Source organism: Orcinus orca, chromosome 7 (assembly GCF_937001465.1).
Source record: "Orcinus orca chromosome 7, mOrcOrc1.1, whole genome shotgun sequence".
Taxonomy (NCBI): Eukaryota; Metazoa; Chordata; class Mammalia; order Artiodactyla; family Delphinidae; genus Orcinus; species Orcinus orca.
In genome coordinates, this window is record NC_064565.1 from 93494076 (window position 1) to 93511672 (window position 17597).

Sequence of the window (17597 nt, forward strand, 5' to 3'; positions counted from 1 at the left end):
GCTTATGCCTTTTCCATTCAATACTGTCATACATTCACCTAGTTCAAAGCTTCCAACAGCTGTGCAGGACTCCAGACCTCCTTCTACCACCTTTGACTTGTTCTTACCCCTCACTGTAAGCACCGCAGTGTCTTCAACGCCCGGCATCAGAAACACCGAGTTGAGGTACCTCACACAGGTTCACCACTTGACCAGTCCACTTGTAATTGGGCCTCGAGAATACTTTCACCATTTTCTTTTGTCTGTTATTAAATCCAGACTTTAAAAATTATTTTACATTGATGGTGTCGTAATATGCTGGCTGGATAACGTATATTGGGGGGAATTGCAAACTCCATGGAAAATGTCTTTAAATTACTCTGTAGAATGAGCTGTATGTGGTTTTCCTTTCATCAGCTATTTCTGGGCATGATTTATAAATTCTTAAAAATATCAGTCACTGGTAGTACTTCCTAAACCATAGGGTTTTTTTTTCTTACAATTGTATAATTTTTATAATTTATAATGACCTTCCTCTCTGGAGCCTTTAGCTCTTTGTTTACTAAGTTACTTAGAAAGTGTAACAGGAAGTTGTAAATCCATCCTCACTAGTACAAAACATGTGTCCCATGCTAAAGGGTATCATTTATTAATGAAATATGCAGTCTTTAAACAAAGGGCAGAATTGAAGATTGTTTTCTCCTATTATTTGCCTATGTGCAGTATCAGGGATTCTAAATCAAAATGCTATCTTTGGATCTCTTGTCTCTGTGAACAGGTGTTAAAAGGAAAATTACTCCGAGCAAAGATATTTTATGTAAGTAATCAAGCATTTAACCTAAAGAAGCATGCAGGCAGCCAATCAATAGTGAGGAAATGCTCTTTGTCTGTTTTTCACTCTCCCTCACCCAGAGACAGACTGTTCACCTCCAGGCCATAGGCATATTGAAGGTGACATTCTCTCTTTCCAAGATAATCCTAATGATAGGATGCACTTAATTTATGCTGTTGATGAGACTGAACTGAACTGATTTGCATATCATCAATACATGTAAATCCTGAGTAGAGGGCCAGCCATCCAAATTAAAATATTCCCTGTCAAGGACTTGCTGTGTCTAGCAAATTCTGGAGTAAAGCTAATTGCAAGTCGTTGGTGAATATAGATGCTGTTCAAGATTTATAAGACTGCATTGGAGGGCACATGAAACTTAAGATTTCTTTAGAACAATGTGTCTGTTTAAAACTACTCTTGTTCAGACTCAGCTGGGCATTCAGTAATGCCAGCCATTGAATGAGATCTTTCAAGTGCCTCAGCCCGCCTCACCTGTCAGACTGGCTCACTGGTTTATAATTGAAACCCTGTTTGCTTCCAAAGCTTGATCCTCTAACCCTTCTCTACCCTTCTCACATATTCTTACTTTTCCCCTTTTGATCTGAGCGTCTTAACTTTCCTAACACACATCATAATTTTTCATTTACTTTTTTTCTTCAGTTGATACATATAGCACTGGGTCCATCTTAGCATTTCTATGCTATTTTATCGTCTTCACTTTTCCCCAATTGTAAAATAAGTTTCTCTTTCATTGCACTTGGCTTTTAATGGAATGTCCTGACTGCCAGTTTCTCAAGGTTTCCCTTTGTGCAGTCTTTGTTCATTTAACACAGCTTTCACATCCCCTTCTCTCATCAGCCAATCAATCAATCATACATTTTATTGAGCAGCTCCAAATTAACATATGAAGTAATAAGAAAATTATAATCAGCCTTTGCTATCTAGAAAAACATGTCATTTAGGCACCTTCTGCTTTTTTCTTGTATGGCATCTATGTGCCCACAGGTGTTTCGGCAGAAGGTGTCTATAAGCTGGGCACTCTATTCCCTTTTCTTTATTTCTTTAGTTCTACTGGGTTCAAAATAAATAGATACCCTGCTGTAGTACTCTGTACAGTGATCACAATAACCACATGTTTTTCTCCCCATCTCCAATTCCACTTTTTTCTAAGTCAACATCCACAAAACGAATTAATATTATTTATTGTGCACCCGTGCAGAAAGAGTCACTAGATATTATAGAAAGAAAATGGTGTAAAACGCATGGAGTCTGCCCTCAACTATCTTGAAACCGCAGGACCTTGGTAGAAAGTTTGTTTAAATAATTCCTTAAATACTTTCCTGTTTCCTTGACCATGCTCCCCCTGACTTTGGGGTAAAAGGAGAAGGAAGAGTTGGGAAGGGGTAGGCAAAACATAAAGAATTAGAAAGGAAGGAAAAAAAACAATAAGAATGCGGCAGTTTAAGAAAAAAAAGTTAGGGGTCTTAGGGATGTGGAAATTTCTCTCCCAGACACATTTGTTGGCCCAGGTATTTACAATGGCTACCTTTGCAAACAGCATATTGTCACAATCCACTAGAAAAATAAGTCACAGTAGATGGAAAACGTCTAGAAAAAAAATCTTGAGTTATTTTTTCTGGAGTATTAAATAACTCTTATTTCTTCAATTATAGGTTTGCTATTAGAAGCAAAAGAGGGAAAAAAAGCCACAAAACTATGGAAAAATGATAGTATAAATATAATGTAATTTCAAACATTGCTATATAGGATCCTTCCCACATGAACTCTTTCTAGCCAACTTGATGGTACAGTTGGGAAAGAATATTCATTTATAGACATTGATCATGTATAATATTTCCTTTGAAATTAAAAGTCAGTATGTCTTTCGTAGCTTAGAAATCTGATGATAGGATGAAACATAAAAGCGCCCCCACTCTACATTACAGTTCTTTCTTTTCACACAGGGATTTGGTATCCATCATTATATTTTTTGGTTCCAATCAATAGGAGGAGTTAGGACCTTAGTGCACTTTTAGATATACCATTGAACGTATTCTAAACAGTCAAAGTGTATGTAGTTCTGACAAGCTGTTTTATTTAACCTATGTGTAACTACATACCCATATCCCTTAATTCTCTCCTCCCATCTCTAATGTACCCCTGGTACAAGGACTAGAGGAAGAGGAATAACAGGGACTAAGAAATTTCATATGTATTTCTTGTTGGCGATCACCTTAACGTCTACTCTCTCCTAAACAGCAGGGAGAATAAGTATGGACTTCATGAATTTTCAGAATGTGGATTTTGGCTGTTCACGAAATAAATTCCTGTAATATATACATTTTCAGAAATCATTTCACACATGACATTGCATTTATTAAACCATCACAGCAGACGTTTTATGATTTGAACTGGAAATACTAAACACTGCAAAAACAAATGCTGTAGGAGCTTGCAGAATTTAAACCTTTTCAGAATAATCTAGTGATGTTCAGGTTAAAGACTGCCTAACTCAGATGGATTGGCCCTAGCTTACCTCTCAATTACTGCTAGTTCTCCAGTTCTCTGAGGTTGCTGAGTATTGAAGGAATGACAAAGATTTAGAATATTGAGGTAACAGTCTTCACAGCTTAGAGAGCAGTAAACAAAATAACTCCTTTTAGCAGTTTTCAAAAACAAATCAGGATTTTAGATCTAATGTCAAGCAACGCAGCATTTGATTTTGCAGCATCTGATTTTGTGTCCTTATCCAGTCTTCCATTAAACTGTAATGGTCCCATTTGTGGAGACATTAGATAAAATGAAGGTCCATCTCCTGCTTCCAGGAAGATCCGCCAAGCAATTCATAATTCCTGAAGATGATTCTGCTTGACTGACCGTTAAATTACAATTTTATTAAGTGAGAATTCCTCAACACTAATTCTTATAATTTTCTTTCATGGCTTGCCCATGTCTCCGGTAAACATGGTTTCCCCACAGGCTGGTTGTATCTCCAGTAGTGAAAGGAAGCAGTTTGTATCAACTTTTAGGTAATTGGAAAGATGCAGATAAATATGCAAGTCATAAGTAAGGATTCACAAGCAAATAAAAAAATTGCTAAAAGAATTTTTGTACAAATCAATAATAAACACATAGATAATAAATATTTTTAAACATCTGAAGTAAAAGGAGAGATGTGCTCAAAATGGCTATAAATGTGCCAAAGATGAAAAGCCTAAAACTTGTATATTTGTTAACCAAGACATAAACTAAATGAAATACTTAAAACCATGAGTTTTGTCTAGTGATTTCTGAAACTGAATGTACTCCACTGATGAGCTCAGAATTCAGAAATTTTTGGAAGTAATTCATGCTTTTTACATGAGTTTTAGTGTTATAATTTTAATTATTTATTCATATAGGCATGAGCTCAATGAATATTTATTGTGTACCAGTTATGTACCAGGCCCAGTTCTAGGTACCTGGGATACGTTAGTGAACAGAACGGGCAAAGAGTTTGCCTTCATGGAGATTACAAGTGAATGAGGAGAGAAGACAATAAAGAATAAACATAAGTAAATTACATAGTATATTAGACAATGATAAGTATTGTACAAAATAGGATAAAGGAGGTTAAGAATGGAAATTGCATAGGGAGGGTGGGAGGGAGATGCAAGAGGGAGGAGATATGGGGATATATGTACACATATAGCTGATTCACTTTGTTATACAGCAGAAACTAACACACCATTGTAAAGCAATATACTCCAATAAAGATGTTTAAAAATTTTTTTAAATTATAAAAATAAAAAGAATGGAAGTTGCAGACTGCAGTATTAAATAGGATGGTTAGGTTAAGCGTCCTTGAGAAGATAATGTTTGAGGAAAGGCTTGAGGGAGGGAATGGAGTTATTTGGAAGAAAAGTGTCCACAGCCAAAATCTGACTAAATAAATTCAATTTAAATAAGGCAGGCATTATATAATATGGTGTTGATATAATGTTCTCTGATGTAACCTTTAAGATTCACCATGGTATTTGATTATTTCTAACTTGATATAATGAAATGAGGGTAGTGATTGACTAGGTGAGACAGGTATTTTTTTATTATAATCTATGCTTCTTAGACATAGGTTAATTGCAACAAGATGTTTAAAAACATACACAATAAACTCATTGTCAAACAATGAAGTTTTTTAAAAACACATGAGCATGTATCCTATGCATGTGGCTCTGTATACTCTGCCAAGAATAGACCAGATAGTAGTAAATAAAATTACCATGTCTTCCTCAGCTATAGGAATGTTTGTGTTCACACTATACATCATTTAAGTATGAACTGATGGAATTTGAAATAATCCTGAAAGTAAAAATTCTTGTTTCTGCTACTATCTCTTTCATGCACACCTAGAGCAATACATAGTCTGTCTTAAGTACCTGTCCTAGAAAAATGGAAAAGTCTTAATTCTATGTTTAATTTATCTCTCCTATTCTGATACCTTAGAAGTGTTAAGCTGAATTACAACCTAATTAGCTCAGAAGTCCAGGGACTGAATTTCTGCTCCACCACTTACCAGCTGTGTGTCCTTAGCATTTAACTAAACCTAATTGGACCTGTTTCCTCAACTGTGAAAAGGAGGTTCCTAACAGAGTTGTTGAATAAAATAATGTGTTCAAAGAGGTTGGCACATTATAGGAACTTAATAATTTATATGAGAAGCATATCTTATGCCTTTTTAATTGGTCAATACCAGAATAACTGAGTATACACAACCGAAGACCAGCCAGAGGTCATATATAATACCAGGCATTATAGCATCACAGTGATTTTTTTTTTTTTTTTTTGATATCGTGGTGATTCAGAGGAAGGAAAGAGCTTTGTGGCACTGTATCCTGGGAGAGTTCTGGAAGCCATTATAAAAGAGGACAGAACTTTAAATGGACTAAAAAGGAAGCATAAGATGGGGGTTGGAGAAAAAACAGTAGACTATTGCTGAAATAAACTATTGGTTATGGTGGGCACTAATGGGCAAGGTATGAAAGCCCTAGCTGGGAAACTGATATGACCAAAGGCTTCAAGGACGTAAGGAAAAAGTACCTCCATTATCCTCTCCTAAAGTGCTTAAGAAATTCAGACTAGTACACTTAAGGAACAAAACCAAGAGTCTTCCAGAAGAGCCACAGGGGTGAGCTAACTGAATTTGGGATCAGGGGATTCATAAAGATCAGGACCTGGGATAAAGCAGATATACCAGAGTGGCAGAGACATCGTGTCTCATCAAAGTGAGAAAAAGAACTGTGAACTTAGATTTCTGTTTACTTCTGTGTTCCACTCAGTATAATTGAAGTTCCTTGAGGAGGAATGTTGTTCTCTTTTTTTCCCATACGTAGAACCTATCAGTTGTCTGAAATATATGTGTGTGTGCCATTAAAATTGGTTAAATGAGCCGACAAAGGGTGCTAGACTCATTCTCGTTGATTGAACCAGGTATCTCCAAATATTAAATGACTCCCGAGGAGTATCAAATATGTTTGGAAGCTGAGCTAATTTTTAAACTGACCAAGACCACTATGTGTGCTTTATGAGGTCTTGATAAAATATGATTCATGTTTCAAGAAATGACAGTCTTGTGCATCGTTTTTTATGCTCAGAAGTGAACAATAGAGGACAGCATATTAAAACAAAACATTTGCTTTGAAAAATAACCTTCATGTCCAAAATCACTGAAGAAAAAAATAGACGTTTAATAGAAAGATCATATTTAAAAGGATACTTTTGAGGGGAAAAGAATCCTAACCACTATGTAGGATTCACTGAAACCTGAAATCTCTTGTAATTGTTACCTAGGGTAATCATATATTTTTTTTTACTGTGACTAATTTATTTTATAGATGACAACTGGGGACAGAGGGTAATAGTGGTGGCAGCAGCTGTATATTAAACATCAAAAAAGGCAATATGGCTCTACTTATCAATGAGTTAACCTAAAAGCAATGAGTCATAAGAACCGAATATCGAAAGAACATTTTATAAAGGAAATAAAAGCAGTAAAACATCAAGGTCAAAATCCTACTCACATTTTTTACTAAGTAGAACAGAAATACGCCCCCCAGTGGTTGCTTTGAGTGATTTTTTTTTTTTTTTTTTTTTTAATTTTGCAGCTTCATTATTTGGGTAACCCCAGGAAGGTTCACATTGTCTATAACTAGGAAGAACATTGGGAGGCTGATTCAATTCGATTGCCCAATTTCATGCTTGCAGAAAGAATGATGCCAGGGAGGATGGAGTGCCTAGTAAATGCTGATTAAGTTCAGGCTCTACAAGATAGGTTCACAAAAGGGCGATCATGCCAATCTGACTGCCAGACTGGAAATGAAAGAAAAGCAGTGACATAATTACCCCAGATTCTCCAGACGTCCAGTACAGTACAGCACAGCTATTAAACAAAGCTAGTCCTCGGATTAATTGCAATGCATAATTTTAAAGAGGAAGATCTCTGCTTTAACAAATAGAAGAAGGCTTAGAAAATCAAAGACAAAGGGTGTTTCTGGAATTTGTTGTGCTTGCAAACAGAATGGAGGAGAGCACATAAAGAAAGTCACTTGGTGAGAGAAGAAAAACAGGGGACCCAAACCAGGAAACTGGGATGGTGTCTCTGTTGGATCTCCTGTCAGTTTTGTGACCTTGGTCAGATTCCCTGGGCCTCAGCTTTCACAACTGTGAGGCAGAGGGTGTGGACTAGGTTCAGAGGTGTCCATGAATCCAGGAGAGGGTCAGAGGCAAGGAGTGTCAGGATCCATGTCATACAAAAGAACCAAACTTATGAAAGCAAAATTAGCTAGTGATCAAAAAGTAGAGAAGAAAGGTGGCTGATAGAGAATGCAGATTCATCCTAATGCATTTGAAATCTAATATAAAACTGATAGACAGTTGTTTCCAGAGAGAAGAAAATGAAGCATGTCATTCTGTCTCTGAATTTCCTCCACTGTAGTCTCCTTCCATCTTCTCTATCATCACCTTATTTTTTTTCCTACTTTCTGTTTCCGGTAACCATGGTGATGCTCCCTCCCAGCAGTCTTCTTCACAGCCGGCCCTTTTGGTACACATGGCATTTTGCTACATTCACTGATGCAGGGAGCTAAGAATGCTGTAAAAATTAATTTATTTATTAACATTTTCCCCATCCCTTTTGTCCAGGAAATAAATGCAGGGAATTATTCCATACTTAACCTCCCTACATAAGGGGCACTGTAAAACTGGGATATCAACTGTTACTTTCAGTTACTAACATAAAGGGGATACTGATTATGTCAGAGATTCAATTCCCTGTCTTGGTCCTCAGGGACTGTAAAGTCTCGATACTCAAGCTGGTTGCTACCTCTTTTTTGCTTTTTTATGTGAAGGGGATAAAATAGATTGCCCCCAGAAATCACACATCAACCCTGGTTTCCTAATCCTCTTTGTTTTTTGCTGCATTCTCCCTTGTAAGGAAACCATTGCCAAGTGCGTAATTATCACAGTTACAAGGGGATTGAATTTTCCATTAAAAAATATACATAAATATAAACATTTCTCTAATGAGCACAGTTATTTATTTGGAATATAAATAAGCAATATGTGATACTCAGTTTCAAAAAATATTGTAATTTTCTGCTAATGACAAAACCTCAAAAATCTCTGATGCCATGAATGCAGATAATAAAAATTCCCATAAACTATTTTGTCATGTCCAGTTTATGTAGCCCAACTTCTTTGTAGTCCTATATGCCGGAAAATGGTTTCTCTATTTAAGCATGGTGTGTGTGTGTGTGTGTGTGTGTGTGTGTGTATGTGTCTGGCATTAACACAAAGGAGAACAGATGATGACATTCATAGGCTTATAGACTCGACTCCTGGGGACACACTTGGATGGAGGCAATTAAGATGCCTGTCAGGCATTTGATACCAGAAGCCCCTATGCAAACCTCTAAATCATATGCCAGGGCTACATCTTATTGTCAGTGAATGATGGCGGAACTGGGTGGCTTGTCATCATTCTCGAAAATTCTGAGGCTAGTGAGCTCTCTCACCCTCTCCCACTCGCCTTATTTTCCTTTTCGCCACTGCGGGGACTTTTTCTAATTTGCAGCTTCCCTTTCCCCGACACACACAGACAGGAGCTGGTGGCTTGCAGACTGCGTCTGTCTGGAACTAGAGAGCCTGAGCCAGCCCGCGGAGATAATGCTAGGGGAGAAGGATTCTGCAGCAATTCTCAAAGGCTAGACTTGGGTGGTATCGCTGCATATGCTCTGGTAATGGTTTGGGTTTCTTTACATTTTATTTTGTTTTCTTTTTAATCCATTTTTCAAAGCATCTGCTATATGTGATCTCACAGTAAAATGCTTTTAAATTCCTTACTGGGCTTCCTAAAAATTCAAGTACTGCATTTTTTGTGCTACAGATCTCAAGACGTAGATTTATTATCTGGATATACGAATGCGTTTGCTTGCTGGTGAGTTACAGTTTTCAATATTTAGCTAATAAATCTATATATGAATTTTTTTCTTTTGTTTTGTTTCGGTAGGTTCTTCAGCTTGTTGTCTCTAACCGAGGAAACATTGATTGGAAACTACTCATTCAGAAAAGTAAAAGGTACCACATGTTTTGTTTGGGTGTTTAAATGAGGGAAAATGAGGGAGGATTTGGAATGTTTTATTTAAATTAATCTCTTTATGGTTGGTCTTTTATCCTTAAGCCTACATTGATCATTGTCTATAGCATGTATGATTTGCTATGCCGAGAATGCCATTGTCCAAGGCTATTTTGATTCTAAGATGTCTAAAGAATTATGTTTTTTGTCTGTGCTGCAAGTTGTTAGCAAATATCAGTATTTCTGGCTTTTTTAGGGATTTTCATCACTGTAACAGCTTTAAAAAATATCTATAATTCTCTCTTAATGAAAAATTAAATAATTTGAATTTAAGAGAAATGTGCTAAGTAATGATTTTATCTGAGGGAATCCTGCTAGTAAGTGATATTTTTTAAATGGCTAAATAAAATGGCTTGCCCTTCCCAGGTAGAATGAGCACTAGAGACGAAAGCCCAGGGATGACTCAGTATTGTTGGGTTTTGCAAATAAAATATTGTAACTTCTTCACTGATGCTTTAGTCTTCAGCACTGTATATATTTAAAGGTTGAGGTTCATTATTGAAAGAACCGATTTTACATATGCTTTATTTAGCATTGACAGCATAAGAAAGTAATCTTTCATCTTGCTGTGAAAGCAGTTGAATCATTGATCCTGGGCCTTATGCCTTATGTGAAAAATATTAATCTTCAAATTCAACATCAGGATATATATTGATCGGAGATGCCAATTATGGGATCGTTAATTCTTTATGATGATCTTTGACTTGAACATATGCTCATATCAGTAAAACCAATATTTGTAATTTGCCTTTTAAAAAACAGAAGACATTTTCCACCTTGCTGAGAAGATCAATACATCTTTTAAGTCTTTCCTTGGCATTCACCTCAATTATCAGTCCAAAATATTTTATGCAGTAAGGTTTGTTTTCTTAAATGTACTTAAAAAATGGCTAATGTTTAACAACTGATCTTGAAATACCAGAAGTATGCAAGTGTACACCTGTGAGTGTGAATATTTGTAGCAGTTGAAGGAGATGAACGCATTGTGCTTATTTAATTTTCTCCGCAATGTGTAATTATGAGAGCCTTAATTTATTCATTCCACAAGCACTTATTAAGAGCCTTGCTGCGGTGGGTAGTTATTGTGGGAGAGAAGGAAGGTGCAGATGCCACTGTCACCCCCCCCTTCCAGAGTGTAGGCAGCGTCACATAATATTTTTGCACAGGAGAATGAATTCATTAAAATAAATCTGTGTGTTCTAAAAAAGGAGACTGCATTATTTCAGATATTGAACAAAATCTAATAGGCTAGTCTCAGAGATATGTGAAATAGATTGTGTTTTTTTCCTCAGAAATTTCTCAGTGGAATCATGTATGAAATTTCCAAACAGGACTTACTATTCCTCTTGGATACTATAAAACCCTTAGGACCATTCTCTCTCTTTAGGTTTCACTCAGAGTAAGTGAAAACATTTCATATTTGGTAATATATATATATATATATATATATATATATATTTGGTATTTTACCATCTAACTAAATTTCTACAGGATATATTTCAGGTGAGAAACTGTTTCCTGATCTTCAGACTCATTTAGCAACTCACTATATTAATTTTGAACTTTGGGGTATTTACGTGAATTGGAAAAGGATGAAGCTGTTATTTAACCACTAAAAAATGTATTCAGTATATTGTCAATAGGTATTAATCAGCTTTGTTACGATTTATCTGGGTATTAGAGAAGTGGCATATTACCTCATCAAAAGTTTCTTGATTCCTAGATTTTCTAGGACCATTTTAAAATTCATCTTGTGGTTTGTTAATAGATTTTGTGTAATAAATCAGGGTTTATTCAAATAGTCTGTTACATTGTCAAATCAAAATAGAATTTGGCTATTGGACTCTCAGAGAGTCAGGGACCTATATCATGGTTTTTCTAATCAATATCATCTTGACATTAGTTAATTCCTTTACTGATTTTTTTCACTGAAATCTTCAGCATATAGAATAGTCCCTGGACAACAGCAGGAGTTCAGTAAATATTTATTTAATTATTTGATGGATAAATGACTTTGTCGATATTTCCCCCCATTACTTTTTTGTTCTTGTTTTTCATGAGATTACAGACTCTAAAACAGACATTTGGTTCATTTTTTTTCAGTTACCCCAAATATTCATTATATGTTTCTAATTAATCAAAATTAATTAGATAATTAATATCAGGTAGAAAATCAGGCAAACCACGTGCCAAAATTTCTTCAGGCTATATGCAAAAGGGTTTTTCTGGTCTTAGGTTAAGATGGAAAGAATTTTTGAAATGTCCCCTTTCACTTTCACCAGCTAAGGGAAAGACGCCAAACTGCAGTATGAGTTTTGCCTTATGGACGCTTCCTAAATACTACTCCCAGGCTTGGCATTGTTTACTGCTCTTCATGTCTTCAGCCAAAATTTTGCTGCAGCAGACGGGGCGGGGAGGCTGTTCTCTTTCTCTCTCAATGTAATACTAGGAATGATGTCATAATCTTCTTAAACGCTTCGTTGCTTATTATGGACTACTAAGTATGACATCATTTTATATATATATGCTTATATACATATATATTATCTGTAAGGAAACTTCTAGAATCATAATAGCTTTAGGGAATGCTATTCTTGTCATTTATTTTTATTAATAAAACTATAATTTTTGTTATTAACTATGTGCTAGATAATATCCTAACATACGTTACTACATTTTAACTCTCTCTACAATCCGGGGAGATGGGTATGGTCTCCATATTATGAATGAACTGAGATTCCAATTGGACAGTCAACGCAAGTCTGGCCCAAAGTCCTTCATATTAATCACAGAATACTACATTTTTTTCTAGTAGATTTTTTGGCTCATAATCATCATTTTAATGTTTTATTATGCACATGAAATATATGTTACTGAAATAAGGTTAAAACAGTATGCTTGTAGATTCTTGTTTATATATATATAAGGTAGGAGTGAATACATCTTCAAATACTTAACTGTAATGTTCAAGCTCTGGTATATTTTATATTTTAAATATATATTTTATATTTAACCTGAGGATTTTTATTCTTGAAAGAAGAATGTCAGAGATAAATTAGTTTTGAAATAAGTGGATTCATAAAATATCTCCTATGTCATTACAATGAAGTCATATTACTGAATTGCATCATCTATATAAGAAAATTAGCCAGAAAATTCAAGTGCTAAATAGTATAACTGATGCCATATCTTGCAAAGGCTTTTATTTTTTTTAATTGAAATCATGGCCGAAGTTTCATACGGCCAAAATGGATAAAGAAGCAGAAAACAGTGTGAAAATGCGCATGCGCCCTTAAAGTACAACTCACTAACCCAGAAAAACAACTGAGGGCACTAACAATTACACAAATATGTATTAGGATGGTCTACGGGAGTAGAGGGAGTATATACAAGAGAACACCTTCTGAGCTCAGCTGGGTGCAGCGGATTAAAACCAGGAAGTAGCACCCAGGCTCATTGCAGGGCAGGATTACTAACAGTTGAGAAGACTCAACAGTGGAGGATGAGTCTTTTGAGGTGGAACTTAGGGATGAATAGAAATATTCAAGGGAGAGATAATGCCTGGAGGAGCTCTGAGAAGAACAAACGGCATTAGCAAAGGATCCAAAGGAAGTGAACATGCAAGAAAAGCATAGACTGATCCCATTTATATTCTGGAATGCAGGGCAAAAGAAGGGGATTCTTAGAAGATAAGGATGGAAATATACGTGAATACTGTTAGGTTGTACCATGCCTAATATTCCTAATATTAGGAATGCCTAATATTCTACCCTTTTTGAACTACAAAATGAAAATTTCATTCAGTTCAACCTAATACATTGAAAGAGGACTGTAAATGCCAAGTTGAGGAGTTCTTTTCAGTATTCACTGAAAATCTATTGACTGTATTCTGGATAGGAGACCTCAATTACCTACACTGTGTTTTCACAGGACTTATTTTATAGCTCTGTATATGACAGGGTTGTGTGTGAGAGCATATTGAAGAAAGCATCACTTTGGAAGCTGTCATAGGATAATCCAGGAAAAAATAAAGGCTCAAACAGGGTGTTGACAGTGGGCATTAAAAAAGAGGTCACGAAAGTGAAAGTTGTTTCCGAACTCAAATTTATACCCTGAGAATAGCAACCTCTTGATTAGTAGGAGGGATGAAAAGCAGAAGAACTCAATGGTGACTCTAACATTTGAATTTGACAGCTGGAAAAATCAGGGGAGAAAGGTAGGTAAAAGTTGCTTGAGGAAAGAGCCCCCCCTTTTATCTTTATCATATCCCTAGTCTCTAGCAGATAGCCTAGCATGTAGTAGACAGCCAATACATGCTGAATGAATGAGTGAGAGAGTGAATAAAATGAAGAGGCCAGTTTAGGCCATGATGGCTGGATGTGGGTGGACTGGTCTAGTAGATTGCAGAACATGTAGATCCAAAGCTGAGAAGAGAAATTAGGGAAATAGGAAGTGGATGACATTATCAAGAAAGATGAGAAGAGAACCAGAGAGGAAATTCTTGATAGCATTCACCTTTAGGATGCAGAATGAGGGATGGGTTGACAAAGTTCAAGGAAGATTTTTTTTTTTTTAAAGCAAAGAAAAAAGAAGATAGTTGAAGTAACAGAAAACAAGGCTAGAATGCAAATTCTCCAGAAAAATTGAAGAATGAGAATAAATAAAAGACTGCTGGATTTATTATTTATTTCAGTTATCTTTTCTGTTATGAAAACAATAAATCAACATTTTGTAAAGTTTATAAAATTAAGAAGAGTATAAGGAAGGAAATAGTAGCCATCCATAATTACACAATCCAGAGATTATGGTTAACATTTTCTAAACCTTTTAGCTTGTTTCTTTTCCTCTATTGCATTTAAATTTACATAATCAGGATCAGAACCATACAATTTGAATTCTGCCTTTTTTTCCACTCATCTCTTACAGCATTTTGCCACCTGCATAATGTTCTGTCATGTAGACGTTGGACATGTTTATTCCCCATTGTTCCTAATTTTTCACTGTCATCACAATAGTGCAATGGGATACTTCGTTATGTCACTCTTACATGATATTTCAAGTGATTTCCAATAGATATTTCCTAACAACAGAATCACTGTATTCTCTATTGTCAAGTTCCTGGTCAGATATAATTTGCTGGTTTCAAAATTAGCCTCAGCTTTCCTCCAAGAAAGAGAATCTAAAATTACTTTAGCACCTGCCATGTGCCAGCCTCTGGCACTTTAATTATCACAGTGACTCCAATGTAGATTCTTATATCTCCACTTACAAAATGAAGGACCAGGGACTGAGAGAATTGCACAAGTTTTAGGACCAGTTTTGAATCTGCGTCTGACTCAAACCAATCAAACTGTGGGGACACAAACAAGACCTCGAGAAGTAAATAAGTAAATAAGGATATGGAAATAATAGGAAACATTCTTAAGAAGGCCAGGGTTCTCAGGAAAGAGAATATGTAAGGCAAGGAGGGCGGTGACTTCCCCTTCTCTTACTAACACTGAGAGTCCTAAACTGAAGGGGAGGGGGTGGGGGGTGTGTGCTATGTATGGAAGCAGAAGAAGGACACACTTAAAGAGCAAGGTCCTAATGGAAGGGAGATAAAGAGCACAGACAGGGATTTGGGCTTGGCAAGCAAAATTCATCTTCCCTACAGATAAAAGTGAAAGAAAAGAGAGTGAGATTGTCTAGTGGTAAAGATATGGGGACCTTAACATATCATCCAGACTTAATCTCAGACTGGAGGAAAATTCACTTATTCATTCAGTGAATATTTCTTTAACACCAATTCCATGCCCTTTTCCTTCCCTAATGGAACTTTCTTTCTAGTGAGGAGAAATAATCAGTGGGTAAACAAAATTAAAAGATTACTGAGTCAGCTATGCAGAGAATTGGTGATAAGGTATAAGAGTAGATACTGGGAGATAAGCGTCTCAAACTTTACAGCAGAGATGAATCAACTGGGGATCTTATTAAAATGAAGATTTGGAATCAGTGGGTCTGAGGAGGGGCCTGAGATTCTATATTTTAACAAACTCCCAGGTGATGTTGTTGCTTTTGGACCATGGACCATGCTTTGATTAGCAAGAAGTTAGAAGGCAAATTTCCAGACCAAAAAAAAAAAAAAATTGATATGATAGGAGCTGTTGTTATGAGCATGTCAAATGTGAGTCCTTCTCTTCTTGCAGTAGCACTACATACTTTTAAGCCTCTTTGATGGTGAGAGAGAGATTTGTTCCTCTTTAGCTCTAAGCTTTTTCAATTCCAATCAGTTATTTTATGAAAGCCATTGAACCAGTCCTAATGAGCTACATTTCGTTCTTTCCGCCCACGCTCAATGCTTTATCAAGCCGTATAATAATGGATTCCTGTGGCTCAGGTTTGGGGATGTGAGTGCATATAACCCTGGGCCAGTTTCTTAACTCCAGTTCTGTTCCCTGCTTCATCATTTCCTTGGACTCCTCTCTGCCTGGATGTTCAGCACAGTCCTGGCCTGCTAAATTCTCTGGCCTGCTAGCTCTTCACATCCCTTATGTTCGTCTGTGCTTAGTAGCAGAGCTTCCCAATTTTTACATCCCGTCTTCTTGCCACACACAGCCTAGTACAAGCCTTGGAGGACTCTCCTTAAAGTCACAGGAGGCTATTGAGTATAGTCTCTGATTTAAAGAATGCATTTTTTTTTTTCCAACAAAATCATTTCCCTTTGGAGGACTGTTTCGGTTGGTGACAGCAAACTGCATTCCTCTGAAGGAAGGATGCATGTGTTTGTAGACGATTAGTGTTCAGAGGGGCTAAGTGTTCACAAGAAGCCTTGACAGACTCCATCTGGAGGAGTGTTATCTTTCTGCCTCACTGCTAGGCTGTAACTCTCAATCTTCCCTTATAGCTGCAGGAACATGGGTGCCTCTACTTGGTTGATTCCTTCAACAGCACATGTTTCAGCTATGCAATATCTAAGAAAATAACAAATCAAAGAAATACGGCATACTCGTCATCAAGGAAAAACACCTTAAGTGCATATTGAACACCTGTGATATCCTCACACTTACCAGCATTTATCCTTTGCTTAAAAGGCTGGTTCTATCTCTAAGCCATGTCATGACCTGATCTGTAGACTTTGCCACTGTCATTTTGTAATTTGGTGTTTAACAGCCAAGTAGGCAGGGTCAGTGTCATTAGAAACTTTAAATTGAAAATTCCAGGGAAATATCAAATTCGTTTTCATATGAACAGAAGTCAGCTTAAATAGAAAAACACACTTCTTCAAGGAGAAAACTTGGGGAAAATCCTTGAGGAGAGAGACCATGTCTTAAGGCATCTTAGTACTTCTTAGTACTTCCTTGCTGACTACACAGAAAATGCCCTTAATACATATGCCAAGTTGAAGCTAAGAAAACGAGTGTGTGTGAAACTGTAGTTTTTCTGTAATGGACAGTGCTGGTCTTCTTTGCACAGTCAAACTGGGATTGGTAAACTTGCCAGAGTTTGAATACCATGTCTGTGCCCTTTCATCATTCATTCAATCGTTAAGAGTCTCAGAGTAGGCAAGATAATCTCTGGTGTTTCTGACGCAAACTCTCCCTCTCGCTTAAAAAAAAAAAAAAAAAAGTCTGAATCAATCGTCATTTTTTGTGAATTCCACTTGGGTCTGCCTCAGATGGTTTGAATTAACCTTTCTTCAGATTCTCTCTGGTGTTAATGACTCTGGATTATGACCATTTAAAGCAGCGGAAGTACATTGATCCACATCTGGCAATTGTTAAAAGAAAGCTACTCCATTTAACAGATTACGATGAACATATATTTCTTTGCATTGTGTAGGAATTTAGGAAATGATGTTTCGTTTCGGGAAGATCTTATGTTTTATTTCCAAGGTGAACAATATTTGTACTTAGTTTTCTTTAAAAATATTTTCTTGCTCATTGTAGAATTTTCTCATGCTAAGAGTTCATTGTTATATATACAGAATAAGATGCAACACGTAGGCATTTAGGATTCTTCTCACATAGTGTCTAAGAGCAACTGGTTAGCACAATTTTGGGTATAGCTGCAGGTGAATTTGTGATATTCTAGAATCTTAAAAAGCACACCTACACTGCCAATACTTTAAATAGTTGGGGA

The 17597-nt window shown here is 36.4% G+C and overlaps 1 protein-coding gene across 42 annotated transcripts in view; it reads left to right on the forward strand.

The window, feature by feature from the left end:
- MAP2 (microtubule associated protein 2) overlaps positions 1-17597 on the forward strand; it is a 277803-nt gene that overhangs the window by 123413 nt on the left and 136793 nt on the right. For 8 of the 42 annotated variants that reach the window (XM_049712099.1, XM_033428400.2, XM_033428446.1 and 5 more), the window contains exons 1-2: positions 8703-9081; positions 9354-9421. The gene's annotated coding sequence lies outside the window, so the exon portion shown is untranslated. Of the gene's footprint in view, positions 1-8701; positions 9082-9353; positions 9422-17597 lie in introns of those variants that run through there. The other 34 variants (XM_033428490.2, XM_033428506.2, XM_004262775.3 and 31 more) reach the window with 13 other exon arrangements.